Here is a 20861-nt window from a genome sequence, read left to right on the forward strand (position 1 = left end):
TTTTTTTTTTTTTGAGACAGGGTTTCTCTGTGTAGCCCTGGATGTCCTGAAACTCATTCTATAGACCAGGCTAGCCTTGAACTCTCAAACTCAGAAATCCGCCTGCCTCTGCCTCCCAAGTGCTGGGATTAAAGGCGTGCGCCACCACTGCCTGGCTTTATTTCTTTTCTATTCAATTTTTTCTTTGTTTTGTTTTTTGCAGTTCTAAAATTTTATTTTGGAAGTATGGACGCATGTACACGTGCAGTCCTCTAGAGGTCAGAGGACGACTTTCAGAAAACAATCCTTGTTCATTCTGTGGGTGCCAGGGATTTAACTCAGCCCATGAGTCTGGATGGCAAACACCTTTATCCACTGATCCAACTTGCTAATCCTCATTTACAAATTTCTACTTTCAACACCCAGTATCCTGTGGGGAAAATTACAGGCCTCGGTGGTGGAGTCCCAGTAGGTTTCCACACTGTGGCTGGTCCCACATGCAGGAGGAACGTCTATGGTTCCAGCGGCCTGGAGGCTTTGGCGGCAGCAGGCCCCAATAACATAAGGAAGTCCTTGGTTCCAGAAAGGTTTATTGTCATGGTGGATGGTGGATGGATCTAGGCGTACCCCCCTAAAACTCAGGGCAGTCCAGAGTTATATAGGGAGGGAGAAAGGGGGAGGATTGGGGGGTATGGGGGAGGATCTGGGGAGGCATGCTTAATTTGCTTTGCCCTCTGGCCTTCATTAGTATGTAAATCCCTAGGGCCTGAGGCCTCTAGTCACACCCTCTACCATGCACTTTGGGAGGGGCCCTATGGCCTTCATTAGTATGTAAATCCCTAGGGTCTGAGGCCTATAGTCTGGGCTACTTGACTGAACAATGTAATTCTATGGAGACTGGACTGCTTTTCAGGACCCTGGGTTCTTGGGGCACGCAGAACTCCTGCCAGTTCTCACGAAGAGTCTTGGGGTTTTAGGCGACTGCTCAGCCATGACCCAGAATACCCTTACGCAGTCCCATAGTATCCCAACATGGAGTCACTACCTATGTGCCTTGTAGTTCTTATTAGTGTCTGTGGAAATCAATATGGCAGTCCTTCACACAGCCATGTATCACAAAGTTCTGAGACTTCAATCAGAGGACAATCTGTTCATCAATTATACCTCATCTTTAAAAAAAAGTATTTGGATGCTGTACCTGAATGTAGCTCTGTGTACCAGGGAATGTAGAGGCCAGGGAGATCAGAAGAAGGTTTCAGATACCCTGAGATTGGAAATACAGACAGCTGTGAGCCAACATCTCGATGAAGAAATTTGAACTTGGGTTCTTTGAAAGTATAGTAAGCACAATTAACCGCTGAGCCATCTCTCCAGCCCCAAACAATTATATTTATATTTTAAAAGGTCTGACTGGTTATACTATTACATCTTTACTATCAGTCTATCTTCAGACAACACAGTGATATTTCAATGCCCAGCAGGGATGCCTCTTACAAGCAAATTCCTCCCTGGAAGATGTAGCCGGGAGTGAAGCCTGGCTACCAGGATGACCTTCAGAGCACAAACTTCTCTTGAGAGCAGAATTACTTCACTCATATCTAGTAACGATTCATAGTTTTTAAAATTCAGAAGTAAGCAAGAAAAAGCAAAAAATATCTGAGAGGAACAGAGAAAACCCAAACCGACAAAAGCTCCTGTTAGCATGGTGGCCATTTACTTCACTTAAGCACATGCTGTGGCCACTCCATAAGTATATTACTGCTTACTTCTAATGATAGTCACTTTTTAGAGTAATAAGAAATACATATTTTCCAATTAATTCTGTTTTGATAGTTTCCTCTACTGTAACCATCAAGTTCTGACCTTTATCATTTGACTGCATGAAGCATTTTATTTAGCTTTTCCTTATACGTATCTTCTTGGCTGATGTGTTTGATACACATACATATATATAATATGTATATAATATATATTATATATTATATATATATGATATTTGATATATACATATATAGAGAAATTAATATGAAGAGGAGATACTGACAACTTTATTTTACCTCCCTTATATTTAGTATATTTTCAATGTTTTGTTTTAGCTTTATTTGTATGTTCTCATACCATTGCATACCTGTGGAGAGAACAAGTTATGAGAGTCTACCACATAGTTGTGGGAATCCAACCCAGTGGCCAGGCTCAGGATCAGATGTCTTCAATTCACTGAGCCATCTTGCTGGCCCCTTGATGGACTGATTTAGTTAAAATCTGTCCTTTTGTAGGTATTATAGTTTGCATTTGTTTATTATTTGTACTGTTATCTGTCTAAGTATCCCATGTCTGTGATTCAGTGTCTGCAGTTAATTTAGAGATGCTCTTGGCAATAATTAGCTCAAACAATTCTCATGCTTCATGTCTTTGGTCTATTGGTGTTTTTAATGACTTATATGGTGGCTACTGTGCAGTTTTCTTATGACTCTTGGGAATTCCCCATTGAACTAACTGAATCTGACCTCTGATGGAACAGAAGGCATTTTTTATTTACATTCTATTTTTTAAAAAATAAGTTCTGTCCTTATAACTCTTTCTTAGGATCTATGTCTCTGAAAGCATTGCCTACTTATTTTTGTACGTCTCCCCCCCAAAAAAATAACCCAATAGCTCTTTTAATAAGGTATATTCAATTCCTGCCTGACCATATAGAGAAAGTTCTTTTCATTTTTTATGTTTAGTTTTGTTATTGGCTCTCACATACTATACTTGGTTTTGGTGGTTTGTACATTTTGTATTTTTCTTGTTAAAATTCAGACATTGGAACTGGACATGTGGATGAGTTGGGTTCAGAGATTTCTTAGCATTCAAGACTCTGAGGTTCTATCCCTAGCATTGTAATAACCGATCAGGGTGGCACAGGCATCTGGTATCAGCATTTAAGATGGGAGAAAAATCATGAAGTTCAAGGCAACCTGGGATACATACAGCCCTCTCTCTAAAGAAGAAAAAAAATAGCACTGAATTGGATGAAAAGGAATAGGATAAACAAGTCTTTGTTGTTAGGATTTATGTTCTTGGGGTGAGAAGAAAAGCCAGACTTACCTTTCCCTGAGCATTAAATATGGGCACAAAGCAGAAGTTTCCCTGTTGTCCAGAATCTTCTCTCCTGTCGGCCATGAACTTCTTCAAGAACTCTACTGCAGAAAATGTCTCTGCCTTGCAGCTGTTGTCTGTATTCCACATTACTGCACTGGAGCAAAGGATGTGTAGACAGTGTGTGTGCATGAGGGAGGATTGTTATCATCCAGTTTTAATCTCAGAGTGGGTCTAAGACTCAGACCATGTCCTGAATCAGCTGCCTAGCAGCCTTTACCCTTATCATCAACATTGCATTTCAAGAGTTGGCTTAATGGTGCTAATACCTTCCTTTACCTAAAAAGGGTCCTGGTGAAGCCTGCTTCCTCTAGTCTATGACAACAGTTGCTTCAGGCGGTTTTTTCAAAACAGACTGTGACCCTTTTTTTGCTGGAACCAAGATGGAAGCTTCCCTGTCAAGTCACCATTTGAAACCAGGATTTCAAACATGGAAAAGCCATACAGTATGGGGGCCCTTTAACCTCCACCCTACTGCTTGTCCACACTTAGCCTCTAGCCATTAATCAAAATTACCATTTAATTTTTCCTCTTGGCTTTTGGCTTCTGTGGCTCCTTTCCAGGGAAGCAGGTGTCGGCTGTGACCCTAGTGGCACCCATCTCCTGAATCCTTTTCACTCTGCAGTCTCAGGCCAGGAAAAGTCATTAATGTGCAGTTGCTTTTGCTGCTTTCTCGTTTCAGTGACAAATTTCAAGGTCTTTGCACATGAAAGCTGTGAAAAAATTCTCTGAGTTTTCCTTTGACATCAGTAACTGAAAGATTCTACACAGCACCTTCTAACAGCCTCTAGCTAATAAAGAGCAGGGCTGTCACCTCTCAAAACTGTTTTATGAGGGCTGGAGAGATGACTCAGTGGTTAAGACCATACACTAATCTTACAGTGGACCCATGTGAAATTCCAGCATTCACCTCAGATGGATTACAATTGTCAGTAACTTCAGCTTCCACAGATCTGACACCTCTAGCCTTCATAGCCACCTGTGCTCATGTGCACAAGACCATACACAGACATAGACACAAATAAAAATAAGGAAATCTTCATAAATAAATGTTGTATAGTGGCACACACACCCGTCCACACACATACAAATACACGCACACATGCACAAATACATGAACATGCACACATATACATAGAGACATTTAAAGAAAGAAAAATTTCCTGGGGGCTGCTGCTCAGATGTAGCCACACAAGAAGTATGTCAGCAGTTCAGGATTGCTTATTACTTTGTGCTAATCTATTGATTTGCTGCAGGTGCCTTTTGCTTCTACTACAAGCAGATGTCCAGCTGGAGATGCAGAGGTTGGGCCTTGTAAATGGCTTGAATCTTTTTCGGTGCTACAAGGGGATTTTAGCAACTCTGTTTAGTAGCAATGCCAATAAGCTACAGGGGCTAGGGAAGGTAAAAGGAATTCTACCAAAACCACTTATTTGTTTAAAGTGGAACAATGATATATTAAAGACACACAAAAAGATGAGGTATTATTTTTACCCAATAGTTACAAGTAAGTACAATTTAATAGCTATAAATCATTGATCCACCTTAATCTAAGAATTCCTAAAACAAAGAAAAATTTTTTAAGCTGAAGAATCCCTCATTCTTCTCCGATAAACTAATAGCTTCTCTCTCTTAAGGTTTTTAAATTAAATGTTGTTAATATTGAAATCAAGGGTCTCTCGGGATGGAGAAATGGCTCAGAGTTTAATACGCACACTGCTCTTGCCATGGACCAGAGTTTGGCCCCTAGCACCATATTAAGTGTCTCACAACTGTCTGAAATTCCTGCACCAGGGAATTCAATACCTTCTTCTGGCCTCCAAAAACACTGCACTCTGCAGCACATATCCACAGACACACACACAATTTAAACATTTAAGAAAGTAGTTACGCATCTCGTTATAACATTTTCATACGTGTGGGTCAATGTGCTTAGTTCCTGTTTGTCCTCTTCCGTTCTTTCCTCTAAATACCCTCCCATTCTCTTATGGTAAACGCATCCCGATACCTTTCAGAGTTATAAAGTGAAAAGAGGAGAACAGAAAAGGCCGAGCTGGCAGGGGAGAAACAAACCAAGCACGGAAAGCCGCCTGCTGTCTCTACCTGCAGGGTCTGCTCTCTGCATACACAGCTAACACACCATGTGTTCTCTCTCTCCTTTATTCTTCCTCAGCAGCTTGGTTCAGATAAATCATTTTTGTTGCAGTTTTCCAAAGAAAATTCATTTTTCTCTGAACCCCTATACCTTATGTGTTTCTTCTATATTTCCAACAAATCCCATAAGTCATTATTAGGTTATAGAGATTTATTATTAACACATTAAAACTTTTCATTAGAGTTAAAGCATAGAAGACCATAAACAGGGGAAGGGGAGACTTGGAGTAATTTGGTGTGGTTGGTGGTAGAAGACTAAATTGGAAAAAAAAAGAGTAGTAATAACAAGTTTTCAGAGGCCAGAACTGGCATACTAAATGCTAAATGAAGGTCCTTGAAGTTTGTTTTGTTTATGTGCAGAATTGTCTTAAGGGTTTCCGAAGCAAAAAAACAAACAAACAAACAAAAAACAAAAAAGCAAAACAAAAAAAAACCTATGTAACTAACAGGAGATCTAATGTGATGAAAGATACTATATAATAACTGACATAGTTTTTTTTTTAAGGCTGTATTTACCTTTTGTTTCTGTGTCTGTATCTGTTCTTTTAAAGGCCCCCAAAAGGTGTCAGATCCCCCGGAGATGGAGTTACACATATTTATGATCTCCCTAATATGGGTGCTGGTCACCAAAGGGGTAAAAGGATTAGCAATATTTTGTTTCTGTGTGAAGGCAAAAATGGAAACTTGGAGCCCTGCTCCCAGGTTCATGATGATGTATTCACTTCCTGGCATAGACCTTTCAAGTCATACAATCCAATATCCTGGGAAGGCCCTCCATATTGACTTCCATAATGACCTAACCAACCAATCATGACCTCCTGTCTACTTTTCCATCTCTATCTACTGCAATACCTGTTTATTATATGCATATATGAATACATTATAGGTCAGGTCCTGCATACAAAGAAGAAAACGTGCCATTTGTCTTTTTGATTTTGGGTGTGTCCTTGCTTGACACTATACTTCCCAGATCCAACCAATTTCCTGTAAATGTCATGATTTCATTTTTCCTCCCGGCTGAGTGAAATTCCACCATGATCATGTTTCATCCACATTTTTATTATCCATTCACCAAAGGGCATCTAACTAACCTGGTTGTATCTCCTTGCATACACATGCAAGAAACATGGATGTGCAAGGGTCCCTGTGACTTTCAAAATATCATAATGACATATAGTATCTTACATGCCCATTTGAAAAATGAAAATAAATGAAAAACAGGCAGCCAGTGATTCCCTGGCTCCCTTTATATCTCAGTTTCAAGTTCATGCTCATGGCTTCAAATCACATAATTTCACAGCACAGTGCTCAGCACCTGCTTCCAGATAGCCCGTGCATACCAGTGTCCACTGCTATCGGACAGGATCCAAGTGATCAAGGAGAGACATAAGCCTAAACGGGTAAGGGAATGAGATCAGCCTTGGGCCTTCCTAGTCACCCCTGTGATAAGTTCTGGCATTTTCCATCTGGATGCACAAGCATAAATCATGAGACAATATAAATCACTTCCTCTAAAAACCAACAGTAAATCATGGACAGTTGCTTGTTACTCCAAAGTACAGACAGAAGATATTTGCACCTTGAAATCCCAGCAGTTTCAATTACCCATAGAAGGTGTGCACAAGATTGAGCCTCTCCATTTTCCCTCAGAAATTGGGGGAAGGCCTTTTAAGGCTCCTCCCCTGTCTGAGGTGGTTAATGGTCCCTAGGGAAAGGAAGGATGAGTGCTATAACCCCTGGTAAGGTCCCATGCTCCTGTAGGTAACTCCAATGAAATACACACTGGTTTACAAAAGGAAAAGACATTGAAGTAGAAAAAACATTATTTGAGAGAGAATGGGGCACAATAGAAGTTGGAATGGGATAGAAAAGGTAATGGGTGAATGTCACTGACATACATTACACAAATGTATGAAAAGGTCATAATGAAACCTACTCTTGCATATCATTAGCTTAAGCTAATAACAACGTTTAAAAGTATATTTAAAGTTAGCTGAATATTATCTGAGACTTCTATGCCTATATCATGTGTCTGGAAACTTCACAGTCTGGCTTTCTTAGGTGTGATTTTAATGTTGTCATTGGAAGATCCTGAAATTCCCCAGTTGATTGGACTCTTAGTGTCTCAATAGTCTGTTCACATGCCTCAGATGCAAAGATGGGGAGGAGGGTACTCTGCTTACTAAGTACTTAGGACCAAACAACATAGGAAATGATTTCCTAACAAATTATCAGCTAACAAATTGCAAATACAAGTACATTTAAACCAATCAATCATCTCAGTAAGAAGCAGCATTTAATGCAAAGATGTACCTGTTTTTACAGTATGACATTTTATATCTCAGAGTCTGCTTGGCCAACAGCCCCTCTTGTCTCCCATTTTCCAGCTGTAGCCCCATCTAGGCTTGGATATGCTGTGGCTTGGGTGGCTTCGAACCTGCAGCCTAGTCAGTATTGTCAGAAATACAGTACCACTGTTGAGTGAAATATTAAATAAGCAGTCCACGCTAGTGCTGGCTAATTTCTAGTACCACGGTTTCCCTGCCACCGATGTTTCCATGCAGCAGCTGCCCAACCCTCCGTTCTCTTGTCGGGTATCCTGCTCTCATTCTCAGCCATCTGCTCCCTGTGGTTAGCTGTCACAAAGCTCCCTAACCCGGTAAAATCAAAACTACAGAGGCTTGTGATTTATCAGTCATATTTACATCAGTAAATTCTCAACCCACAAAACGCCACCAGTTTCACTTTCATACATACTTCCTACACTTGAAAAGGGATTTGATTACCAGGTAGCAAGGTATAGGTTTACTCTGGCCAGAAAGATAGAGTCACATGTTCTCATTTATAGAGTTTTGTATGCCACTGTGAATATTTGTAGAAAAAAAATCACCGATGCTTCTTAAACCTAGATGATTATTTTCTCTTTGCAAGGAAGAGAAAATTATTTCTGCTGACCACCAAAATTTGTTATGATTTTTTATTATATATGCTAAAAAGAAATTATTTAACATCACAGTAAAAAAAAAAAACACCTAATTTTTCTCATTGTATTTTTGCTTGGCTGCTGTACTTGATTTTTAAGCCTTCTTTATTGATCTAAACTTTAAAAAAAAATTACAGATAAATGCATGTTCATTAAGGTTTAAAGGGCAGGCCAACGTCCCTCTCCTCGTCTCTTCATTTGTCTCTAACCGTTACACAGTGAACAGTTACTTACTGTGCATGTTTCTGGGCATTTCAATGGTTTAGCTATTTTATGTTTTATGTGTAATATTAGGTTGTAGACACTGAACAAATTTTTTATTCATTTGATCATGTTAGGAAAAACACTTTGTAATTATAGTCTTAGGAGGTAATTCCTCCAGGGAACACTGCTGACTTGCTATGAGAAACACAACATCACCTAGACCAGGCAGCTAGGACAAGTTCACCAAGAGATTCTGACACTCAAATAAGCCTGCTTCTCAGCAAAATTTGTGGTCCAGAACAGCAAAACCTCCTGCCTAGTGTGCACACTTCCAACAGCCAAAAGAAGATGAAATATTACTGTGTCCAACCCTCATGAAAGCCTAATAGAAAGTCTGTATTGCCTGCCTGTAACTGCGTGGGAAATTTACCCAAATCGTGCAGTCAAGACCCTTATCATTCTTTTCATTTTATGCACAAAACCTACATCCTGCTTGACTTGTTTAAACTACAAAAGTCAAAAAGGAATGTTAATACACTTAGCGACTGTCCTGGTTCTGGAACTGCGGACTATATCTTTTATGGTTTAGGACTTTGCTTTGATTTTCATAGGTGCTGCAGCCTTCTTACTATCATGTTGTTATGCTTAAGTCTGTGCACGGTGCCTTATCTTCCACTCATCTCTCCAGACCCTGACCCTTCTCGCTCTGGTCTTTGGACACTGAGTTCAACTGGGTACCTGAAGTAGCTCAGTCTCCAGCACCTTTTTCAGGCCTCTGGCTTTGGGCTAGTTTTACTGAAGAGCCATTGGCATGAGATCTGGAGAAGAGGAAAGCAAAGGTACATGTATATATATACCACTCTCATCTAACTTATTTTGTTTGACTTTGTGGTCTCCCTCTGCTGTAGATCAGACCTCTGAGCTCCATGGCCTCCTACACACAGCTGTCACTGGTTTCTGAGTAGTCCCACAAGATAATGGAAATGTCCATTGTGATTAATTCCAGAGCACTGAACCATCATTGTCACCATTTTAAACTTATAAACAAAGCATGTAAGCAACACCTTCATTCAAATGGTCCATTGACCATTTGGAGTGCACCACCTGTTTTTCTCAGTCTTTGATGGATAACTAGGCTTTAAACTTTGGCTCTGACAGCTGTGCCGAATGTTTGATAGTTTACAAAAAAGCTCCAATGAGCCATTTTAAACGTCCTTCTCTATATATGTTATGAGTATGTGTTCATAATATGTCATTGTTTTTATATAGTTGATATATGGGCAAATGTATAGCTTCAATTCAGATACTGACACATACTACAGTCAGTACTGTTTAAAGGGAGATTACTCATTGGTGCTCAAAATTGAATGAGAAAACTTATTGTCTCACATCTTTACCATTTATAAGCCTTTACTGTAGTAAACGTAAGATTTAACTTGTTTTTATTTCACTGATTACTAACAAGATGGACATTCTTAGACCTAGTCATTCATACTCTCTTCCATTTTGCTCTTCAGACCTCATTGCTGGTAGAGGCAACAGTAACTGGGCTGCCATGAGAAACCTAAGAGCACCTAGGCCAGTCAGCTGCTACCAGTTTACCAAGAGATTGCCTACGCTTGAACAAGCCTGCTTCTCAGCAGCAATTCTGATCCAGAAGAGCAAAACCTCCTGTCTGGTGTGCAGACCTACAACTGCCAAAAGAAGATGGAAGGTAACTATGTCAAACCCAAAGGCTAGAGTGGTGGGCTGAGCAGAAGTAAACCATAGGCACATTCACCTGGGTCACCAATACAACTAATTCTTATTCTTAGGAAACTCATCTGAATAAACTGCTTCTCAAGTCATTTCCTGTCTTGACTCCTTGAAGTATTCACGGGGTCTGGCAGTGGAAGAGATGTCTTCTTTGTTTCATCTATTGTGTTGTCTTAAAAAAAAATACTCAGCTTTAGTAAAGTTCTCTTGTCAAACTTGACAACATCATATTCAAAACATTTTTCTTAAAAAGTATCCCTGGATGGGACCATGAAGATGTCTCAGTTGAGTAAGGCAGTTGGTTCTAATTCCTAGGATCTGAGTTCAATCCTGGGACACACATGGTGAAAGAAAGAATAAATTCCAAAATGTTTTCTACACCTCTACATTAATGACATGGCATACATATAATCATATCCATACATACATGTTTATACATACATATACACATACAAATGTAGGAAAACTAAATATCCCTTGATACTTCTGATACTCATTAATGTTTGACCTCCTAGTGTTCTTCCTTCATAATCAATGAGGATATAGAAAATAATAAAGATGACTCAGTCAATAATAAGAGCCATACCCTCAATCTTATGGCTAAAAACAAGTGCAAACAGTTCACAGTCTTATCATCCAATGTGCTTCTTCATAATTGTTAGTTTTTTCCTCACTTTCATGCTGTGAAATCTCAGTGTCACCATCAAGAGCCTCAAATGAGTTCATTTTTTTCATAATTATTGTTAATCCTTGATTATCAGTCATTTCCATCTGAACCTACTTTAAGTCCTCTGGTTAAAATCAATTAGCCCATTCCTTGTACATGGTTGTAACTCTCTTAGTAATCCAGCCTTGTGCTACTTTCTCTATGTAGCTTGTACTTGTGTGTATACCAATTATTGATATGAAAACTGTTCCTGGAGGCTGGAGTCTTGCCTGTTGGAACTTGGACTCATGTTTTCTGTCTCTTGACCCTTATGGATGCACAATAGCATACACTCCATTTTCTTTTTAGATTGCATATCTTCTGCATGACAGTTTCAGCCACCATCCTTTTATGAACCTCCTGCATTTATGTACTTAGCTGATTATCTGTTTCACTTCTGCTACTGAAAGTAGAAGGTAAAAGAAAGAATATAGAAACTGCCACTGCTTTTACAACTCAATGGAATTCGTGATTTCCGTACATATTTCTGGTTAAGTACAATATGTATAAATACATGTATTCACATATTTGTGTATATTTCTGTATTTAATCTGTCAGGTCTAACATTGTTCATCATCTACTGACCATTTATATCTCCATTATATCTCTGTAGATTTCACTCCATCTGCAATGTATCTGTTTATCTACTTGTCATCTCTCCAGTTATCATCCATCATCTCATTGTCATCTGCCTGTCAACTATCACCTATCTCTGGAGCACTATGAACAAGAGGCCCATTCTTTTACCCAAAGACACTTCATTATGTTGGGTAATAGATTCTACTTTTACTAGTGCTGTGAAGTACATTGCTCCAACAGGTTTTCCCTGTGACATTCATGCTTTTCAGACATACTTGGAACCATTCATGACAATGTTAAATCCTATTGCTGTTTCTGGAAGAAACTAAAACAAAACAAACAAAAACCAAAACAACAAAAACTGCTATTCAAGATTCCCCTGTCTGTATGCAAACCTGTTGGATTTTCTTTTATACCGTAATTGTGAAAAATACTTGAGAAATCTCACTTATAACAGTTTTCTTCCTTTGAGCCCACTTCGGGCCAACTGAAGGTACCTGATGCTCTATCAGGGATCTCCTAACATGACTATCAATGTCCTCTTAGGTACGAAACAAACACAACCATCAGTTCTGCTTTTGTCCCATTCCATTTATCTGTAGCTTGTATCCCCCTTGTCCTTAGACCACATTCCAATCTTGTGTCTCAACAGTGAGCATACTCCTGATTTCCCTGAGCTCTCATGTCATATTTCCTTCATTATTTTCTCTCCTTCTCTAACACTCCTGAATCCTACAGGCTGAATCCTCAGGTCTTTAAGTTGTTTTTGGTTCATCTGTATATACTTAGCAAATATAATCCATCTATGTGTTTTCAATAACCCCTCTATATCACCAACTTTAAAATCTGTATCAACTGATTGCATTTTAGTCCTGACCTACAAGTGAGCTGTATAAGCAGCTTGTTCATGTGGCAGCCACATTTGGTTCCCCACCAGTCAGTTCCACAGAAAAACACCACTAACTGAGCTCTTACCCCAGCTGCTGAAGGACTAGAGCCAGAGACCTCTGTGCAAACACATGGGAAGTCTAGGTAGACTACTGTAATTTCACATCAACACTTAAGATGGATGACTTCCTGATTCTTCTTCACACCAAAGACTGAGTGGTAATTTTCTTGTTAGAGGGGAATGTTCGGTGGAACTTTTAAACCTCCCATATTGGGCAGGTGGAAAGCGATCAGCTTCTGTCTCTCCACTTCATCCAACTGTTAGCAACAGTACAATCCTGCCAATTCTTAAGGACAAATAATCACAACCATATAAAGCTTCTAATTTCTTCAGTAAAACTCTGATTACAGGGCCAGATCTCCCCAGCACTGGAGGAATCTGTTTCTTTGTGTACTTTGAACACACATAGGTGTATATACATGTGCATACATGTATACAACACACACACACACATACACACACACTTCTTTGAGTGCTATGACCTTGCATTTCTCGGGCTTTTTTTAAATTCTTTAAATCAACAGAGTAAAATAATCAGTTCCTAAAGACTGAGACTATCTCACTTCTGGGCATTGACCACCCACTGCACTTCCTCAGCTCTTTTCTTCTTCCTTTTAGCAACAACTTTGTTTATTGGATATCCTTTTATCAAATAAACTAGAGAGTATCTTGAAGAAATATGGGCTTTAGTCCTCATGAAGAAATCCATCTGATCCATTAAATGCCCTCACTAATGCCATTTTCTCTGGCATTAATATGGTGACATGTCTGTTTTCCACATGTATCAATAAGGTTCTCTTCACTGTAACATCTGCTATTTTCTTAGGGCAATACTTTTAAATAGGCATAAAACAAAACAAAACAAAACAAAACAAAACTGTCTTTAAGAGCAGCCAAAATATGAATACCTAAATGGTCAAATTACTGTTTGTGGTTGTTGTGATGCTTAGATTTGCTTCATGCTTTATACATTCAAATCTTCTGATTTTCATAATCAGGGACTGGAGAGACAGCTGAGCAGTCAAGTTCATTTGCTGCTCATCCAGAGGAACGGAGCACAATCTCCAGAATCCACTAAAGTGGTACAGTTCCACCCAGAACCCCAGTGCCAGGGGCTCTTATGCCCCGTTCTGGCCTCTGCAGGCACTTATGCATGCACATGTACATGCACAGACACAGACACATACACAGTTGAAAGATAAAATGTTTTTTTATAAAAACACTCATTCCTTTTGAATTTGTGCAGATTTCTTCAATTTTTTTCTTCCAACTGTTTGAAACTCTGACATCCCATTAATATTTTTCAAATGGCTGCACTTGAAATTTCAATGTGTATTTAAAATTTGCTACTTCTAAGCAATACCTTATGTTAATCGCCTCCTTTGTGTTTTCCCACATAAATCAAGGCTCCAAGCATTCAGACTTACTTTTCTTCCACCTTCTGGTGTATTTTTATGCCACAATAGTAGAAAAAGAAAAGAAAAAAATTATTTTACTTCGATCTCATCAATAGTTAATTTAATTTTAAGAAAAGTAATTATTATTTTAAAAAATACTTTTATTTAAGCCTGTGAATAAGCTGTGTGATTCCTTTTTCTCTAAGTTTACCTGGCTGTTGAATGGCATTTTTCCCTTAGGTCAAAAGAAGGTGACACCTGGGACTGTGCTCTATCCTCAGGACAACAGGACCAGAGACCAGAGCAGTGCACTGGTAGATGGGTGTTTAGAAATGGAATGGGGCTATTACAATTCCCTAAAAAGGGCCTGGAGGTTCTCTCTTGAGATCCTCCCTCCCCCAGCTACAAGTGGCTTGGGAAGTATGGAGTATGACATGGAATGTCTATTAAAATCAGGCATCATAATGTAGCTTCTATGAAATCTCCCTCCAAGATAGGGTGGGACTTTGTGCAAATACAGCTCTTTGACGGTTACCCGAGTTCCTGTAATCTCTCATGCATACTCTTTATGTAACACCATTGAACACACAGTACTGTGCTTTGATTTGCTGTAAGGGTTGGGGTGAATAGAATTTCGCTTGGATCTTTCTGGGCAAAGTTAACACAGCACTAATGATCCCTCCTTCACATTCATGTCCTTTTGCCTCAGTGTATCTCTTAGCAATTCTTCTAGAGTCTATATGGTAAGTTAGAAATATGTATTTACACTTTTTAAATGTTTTCCTGGAGTTTTACACCTGGCTTCCATTGCCAAAAGGGTTGAAGGAAGATGTATACATTTTACATCTAGCAAATATATGCAATTTCAGGGTTTATCTTTCTTTATAAGCCTCTGTCAAAACTAGTCTAACCTATTTTCAGTATTCGTCAAAATTCTCTCCTGTGTTGTGTTGCAGTATCACCACAGCTATGATACCTCTAGGAGATTATAATTTTCTAGATCTACTAGAATTGTATATCACCACTGAGAGACTAGGAGTCAGACAGATCCCTTGTAGAGAGACAGACAACCAGACAGACAAGGGTAGGTATAGTACAGGACTTTTTACTTAAATGTTTAAGATTGCTAACTTTAAGTATTTACATTTTTCTGATTTTTACATATATGAATGTATATACATAGACTCTTCATTTTATAAATATTCATATTATTCATATTAATATGTATCGATGTATGTGTCTGTGTGTGTGTCTGCTTGTATGTGTGCAGGAACTTGCATACAGAGACCAGAGGAGGAAAACAATGCAGAGGCATCAATGGGCAGCCACTGCTCTCTTCTGACTTTTACTGTGCTCCTGTTCCTTTGAGTCAGGTGCTTACATTTTCTTCTCTAGACTAGAAGCCATCAAGACCAAGTATGTTTATTTTCATCGTTTGGTGCTGGGGTTTGGCTGTATATGGGATACATAGCTGTTCATTGTATGCTGAGATTTGTATTTAGGTCCTCATGTCTATGAAGCAAATGTTCTAACTCTGAAAGAGCTCTCCAGCCCTTCACAGTATTATTACATTTTTACATCACAATCCCCATTATTATTTTCTGATAATCTTTTTGTTAGATTTTACATATTAATATTAATTATTTTGTATACTTCATGAGATTGTGAGTTTTCTCACTGCCTTGTACATTGTGACAGGTTGGATCTCTTTGTAATTTCCATTATAAATGTTTCTCCCAATAGCTTGGAACCCAGTATCAGTTCCAATTATTGCAACTAGTTTAATTAAAATAACACAAAACTCATTTTCTACTGAAAATAATTGCCAAACTCCAAAGACCACTATCTGGACCATTTTCAATAATTTAGAAGATTGGATACTAATGGCAATTAGATATGCTATAAGGTTTGAACATCCTCTGTGACTTAGATAACCTCACTGGATCAAAAGGCAAGCTAACTGAGATAAAGTATTAATAATCCCAAAGAGAAAGAGTAGTACTCCTGTGATAATCATTTTCATCTAAGGAAAATAACCAAAATTTAAATCACAACCATCTATTATTTAAATTTTTTCATGAGGCTAGAGATATGGCTCAGGGCTTAAGAGCACTTGCTACTTTTGAGGAGAACTCAATTTTTTACTTTATCACCTATGTCTGGTAGCTCAGAACTGCCTGGAACTCGGACTCCAGAGATTGGTCACCTTTTTCTGGCCTCCACAGATGCCTGCACTCACACATTCACATACTCACACACAGACACATACACATAATTTTAAAAATAAAAAAGTACATATTCTTTAAAAGTATATATTGCCGGGTAGTGGTGGTGCACACCTTTTATCCCAGCACTTGGGAGGCAGAGGCAGGCGAATTTCTGAGTTCAAAGCCAGCCTGGTCTATAAAGTGAGTTCCAGGACAGCCAGGGCTACACAGAAAAATCCTGTCTCGAAAAAACAAACAAACAAACAAAAAAGTATATATCACAGGAATACTAATGACTAAGATAACTTTTCCTATCCTGAGATTCTCAGCACTGAGAAGAAATGTGTCTTCCTATATCTTTTATAATGGCATATGTCTGGCTATAAGAAAAAATAGGCTTATTCACTTAGTTTCTCTATTGTCAATAAAGTGCTACTTTCATGTAAAGGGAAAATATATGAGATCACACACTTCATTGTTTAATGCCTGCAACAGAATAAATCCAAGGAGTGATATTGTATTTGCAGCCTGAGATGAGACAAAGTGGGAATAACATGTCTGTAATTGGATCTGAGACAGAGGGTATATCATATCTGCACTAGAGGGGAGAACATTCCTTTCCACAACCCCCATCCTCTTTGTCCCCAGACTTTCAGCAGCTGGAGTAATTGAATGAGTTAGGTATTGATCTGTGGAAAATAACTACATTAAAAGCTAAAAATATTGGTGTGCAAAATCCTATTTCTCAATAACTTAGCAGGGAAAACTTAAGATATATCTTTTAGGATGGTGGTGTATCATGGAGAACCTTCATCATGCCTAAAGTCTGAGTTAGCGCAGTTACTTTTCAAATTGATTAGCATGTAGTGTATTAAGTTTAATCGTATCATTTTCAAACAAGATTAGTTTTCTTTTCTTCCCTTCCTCCTACATTGTCTCCTCCCCTAGCCCCATTATAACCTTCCTCTCAGACAAACCTTTTCTACTGTCCTAACACTTGTCTTCCATTTCCCCATAACACTTTCTCATCACTCAATCCCACCTTTGGTGGTCACTCTCTAGTTTCATAACCTGTACCTGCAAAACACACCCCAATTCTTTCTTGAAATTTAATAATTTTATTTTCTTAAGTCCTGAATAAAGTTTCCTTTTGTGTGCACGATTTCACTATCTATTCATCTCTGAGAAAGCATCTAGGCTCCTTTCATTACCCTGTTATTGAGAATGAAGCCACAATAAGCATGCATGATCAAAGGATGCCTATCGGGTGATATAACTTCTTTTAAGCATATACCCAGGTGTGGTACACTGGGTTTTACAGCATTTCTTTTGCTTAGAAGAAAATCCATATTGATTTCATAATAGTGTGGTCACTGAATGGCTTAGAATTTTTCACTCAGTATAATGCCTGACAGGATGACAGCTCTGAAATAAATGTTAAATTTGTTGATACATATCTAATGACAATTAAAAATTTAAAATACAAATAATAACAATTTACAATTTAATGAATTATATACACAAAATGCAAATTCCTGTAATTAATAGCTACAAATTATAATACCCAGTATTCTAATTGATATAGGAATATCAATACCAAGGGATGTGTCTTTATGTTAATGTACTCTTTCTACACTTGCTCTACAGACCATGAGAACACACACCATTAAAGAAGCAAGGAAATTATTTAGCCATGGACAAGAGAGTATGAATGCTTTCAAGGGAAGACATGCCTGCAGATAAATCCAGCTGTGTTGTCTAAGATCTCAAGAGAGGGCTTTCTCTGAAAGTGTCACTGTAGTGAAAGATATCAAACAACTCATCATTAATATCAGAAAGCTGGGCCTGTGGATTAGCTTCTCTCTGCTCAATGCAAAAAAAAAAAAATGCTCAATACAAAAAGGCAAGAAAAGTAACAGGTGAAAAAAAACCAAATGGCCCAGTTACTATTTCAAGGCAATTCATTCTCCAGATAGAGAAGACTCATGTAGATGAAGTATGCGTAAGGATTTTACACTTCAGTGTCTGTGTATTTTACCCCATAGGCTCACATGTTTGGATAGTTCTTTGAAAGCAGACAGTATTATTTAGAAAGACTGTGAAACCTTGAGGAGGTAAATACTAGGTGGATTAATTGGGTTGCTACAGATGAGATTTGAGACTTTAGAGCATGGCTCTATTTCCTCTTTGTCTTCTGGTAAAAGAAACTATTCCTTACTTAAGTATATTCTTATCAGGTATTTGGCCACAGTAATGAGAAGAGTATTGGATACATTCCATCTGTGTGAAAATAAACCCATTGAACAATATCAGACCATGATTTACTGGATTAATTTTCATAGGAATACACCTTAATAATTCTGGAACTACATTCTTGATATTTGAGTTTAAATAAGCTAGCATGTATATTAAAAATAATAAAAATTTGGTATTTTAGTTTTTAGCCTTGTCTATGCTGTAAAATACAACTATACACCCACAGCAATGGGACATACCTATCACACTAAGAAAGGTTCATTGTAAAAAGAGGTGATGCTGTGGCTAAGGAAGAGCATGGAATCCTGATCTTTCCTATAGTAATGAAATTCTCAGAAGAAGGTATCTTATTAATCCCCAGGATAATGATGTCAGGTTTATTTCTCACAAAAGGATATAACATTCATTCAAATGGCCCTGCCGTAGTTACTTTTCTGTTGCTTTGATAAAACATCACAACCAATGAAATTTATTATATTTAAGAGGTTTGGATTTTTGTGGCATTGGGGTATAATAAGGAAGTCATGTGTTCCACCTGGAGTTGGAAGTTCAGAGCTCACATCTAGCTGTGACACACTACTTCAACAAGGCCATACATAACTCCTAATCCTCTACAAACAGCAGCAACAGCTGTTTAATGGATAAAGACACTACGAAGCGATTGCTCTGAGTTCACTGGAGAGAACAGACAGGGTGGAATGAGAAACATGAATTATTAAACTTGTCCTCTGACCTCCATATGTGCCCAATGGCACATGCCTATCCATCTATACACACAGACTCACAATGCATAAATAAATGAATAAATAAATAAATACCGATCAAAAAGAGATATTTTGAAATCAAAATGGAAAGAGTATTATCAAATACAGAAGAGATAAGCCCACTGGTGTTGATGGAAGAATACCAGTTTAACATAATACTTTCTCTAGTATTATGCATTAATTTTAAGAAAGATTATTGTAACTCTATAGTGGGAGGCTAGATAGATATCATCTCACCTGTAATATCAAAGTTAATAACATAACCATCAGCACAGAGATTGAAAATTTTTGTATTGATATCATGCACTAAACGATGCAATGTCTCTAAGATATTTCTGTGAAGAATTCATAGCCTACATCTTATCATTAGAAAATACCAAAAAATGCCAAGATTATGGCACACCCTATAAAATCTTTGGTATATATTCCTGGAGATTTTAAAATCAGTAAAGTCAGCAAAGGCTTCAACATGTTTATGATGCCAAATATATCTGATTCAATGTTAAATTCAAGTGGTTTTCAGTTTGGATTGTGCTCAAAACTCAGGGATAGGAGGTAATTACATTAAGGATTATCAGCAAGATGCCAAGGAATGTTTAGTATAGACTGAGAGTTTACCAGAGTGCTGCATCAGTGTTTTCATATTATGTTTGGAGCAGAGTTGTAGAAACCACCACTCTCCCAAAATTTTGAAGCATCTTTAGATTTGGACTATCTTGAGACTTCCAGGTTTCAAATTATAGAATTTAATTTTCTAAACATTTATTGATTGATTGGTTTGGTGTGTGTGCAAGTTGTGCACATGCCTCTGTCTGTCTGTGTTTCCATGAGTATATGCATGTGTATACATGTGCCACAGTGTATATTTAAAATTAGTGGAATTTAGAGGACAATTTATGGAAGTTGGTTCTCTTTTTCAATATGGATCCCACGGATCAAACTGGGGCTGTCAGGCTCAGAGTTCAGAACCTTTACCCCAGAGCCATCTCCAGTGGCCCTCTCAAATGTCAGAATTTCAACAGTCAAATTTTACATAACAGATTAATTTCCTCTACAATAAAGACTACATGTTGTAGCAAAGGTTGGTTGAGATACACATACATTTTATGCTAAGTTGTGACCCAGCAAGTGATCTGCCAATGTTATAAATAGCCCATGTCTGTGCATACAATGCTACACAAGGGATCTTGAAGGATAGTTTCGCTTACATATGTCTTTTATTCTCATTGATTATGGAATCAAAGCTATTATTTCCACAAATTAGTAACTATCTGTGTAGCATGTGGAATGCTAAGGTATAAGAAAGGAAATATGCTACTTTAGAGCAAAAGTGAAAGAAATGGTTCCATAAGAAGCCACGCAGGCCATCCTGTGAATGTATGTGAGTACAAGGAACCTGGGTGAGAAAAGTGGGAAAATGAGGGGGAAACAATTATTTCTGATTGTACTATATTGTTAATCTTCATGAGAGTGCTAGGAGCTTAGGTTGTAACAATTCCTCCATATACCCATTCTCATAAGGTATCCTAAAACAAACAAAATTACAATTCCATTATAGTTCATCCTGGGGGATAAATGAGTTATTGGGGTGACTTACAGAATATAGATGAGGAGTTGCTTACAGTAGACCCAAAGTAACCTCAGTGAAAGTTACCCTTCTCTGAGAGACTGTGAACAGTTTACAGGCCCATCTGGCCTCTTATAAGCAACCACTATTGATCTAAATAAGGTGAAGAAAGATTTCCTCTGGTTACTATATTTTATTACATTTTGGTATTTATGTTTTA

This window comes from Grammomys surdaster, unplaced genomic scaffold (genome assembly GCF_004785775.1).
Source record: "Grammomys surdaster isolate TR1022 unplaced genomic scaffold, NIH_TR_1.0 208, whole genome shotgun sequence".
Taxonomy (NCBI): domain Eukaryota; kingdom Metazoa; phylum Chordata; class Mammalia; order Rodentia; family Muridae; genus Grammomys; species Grammomys surdaster.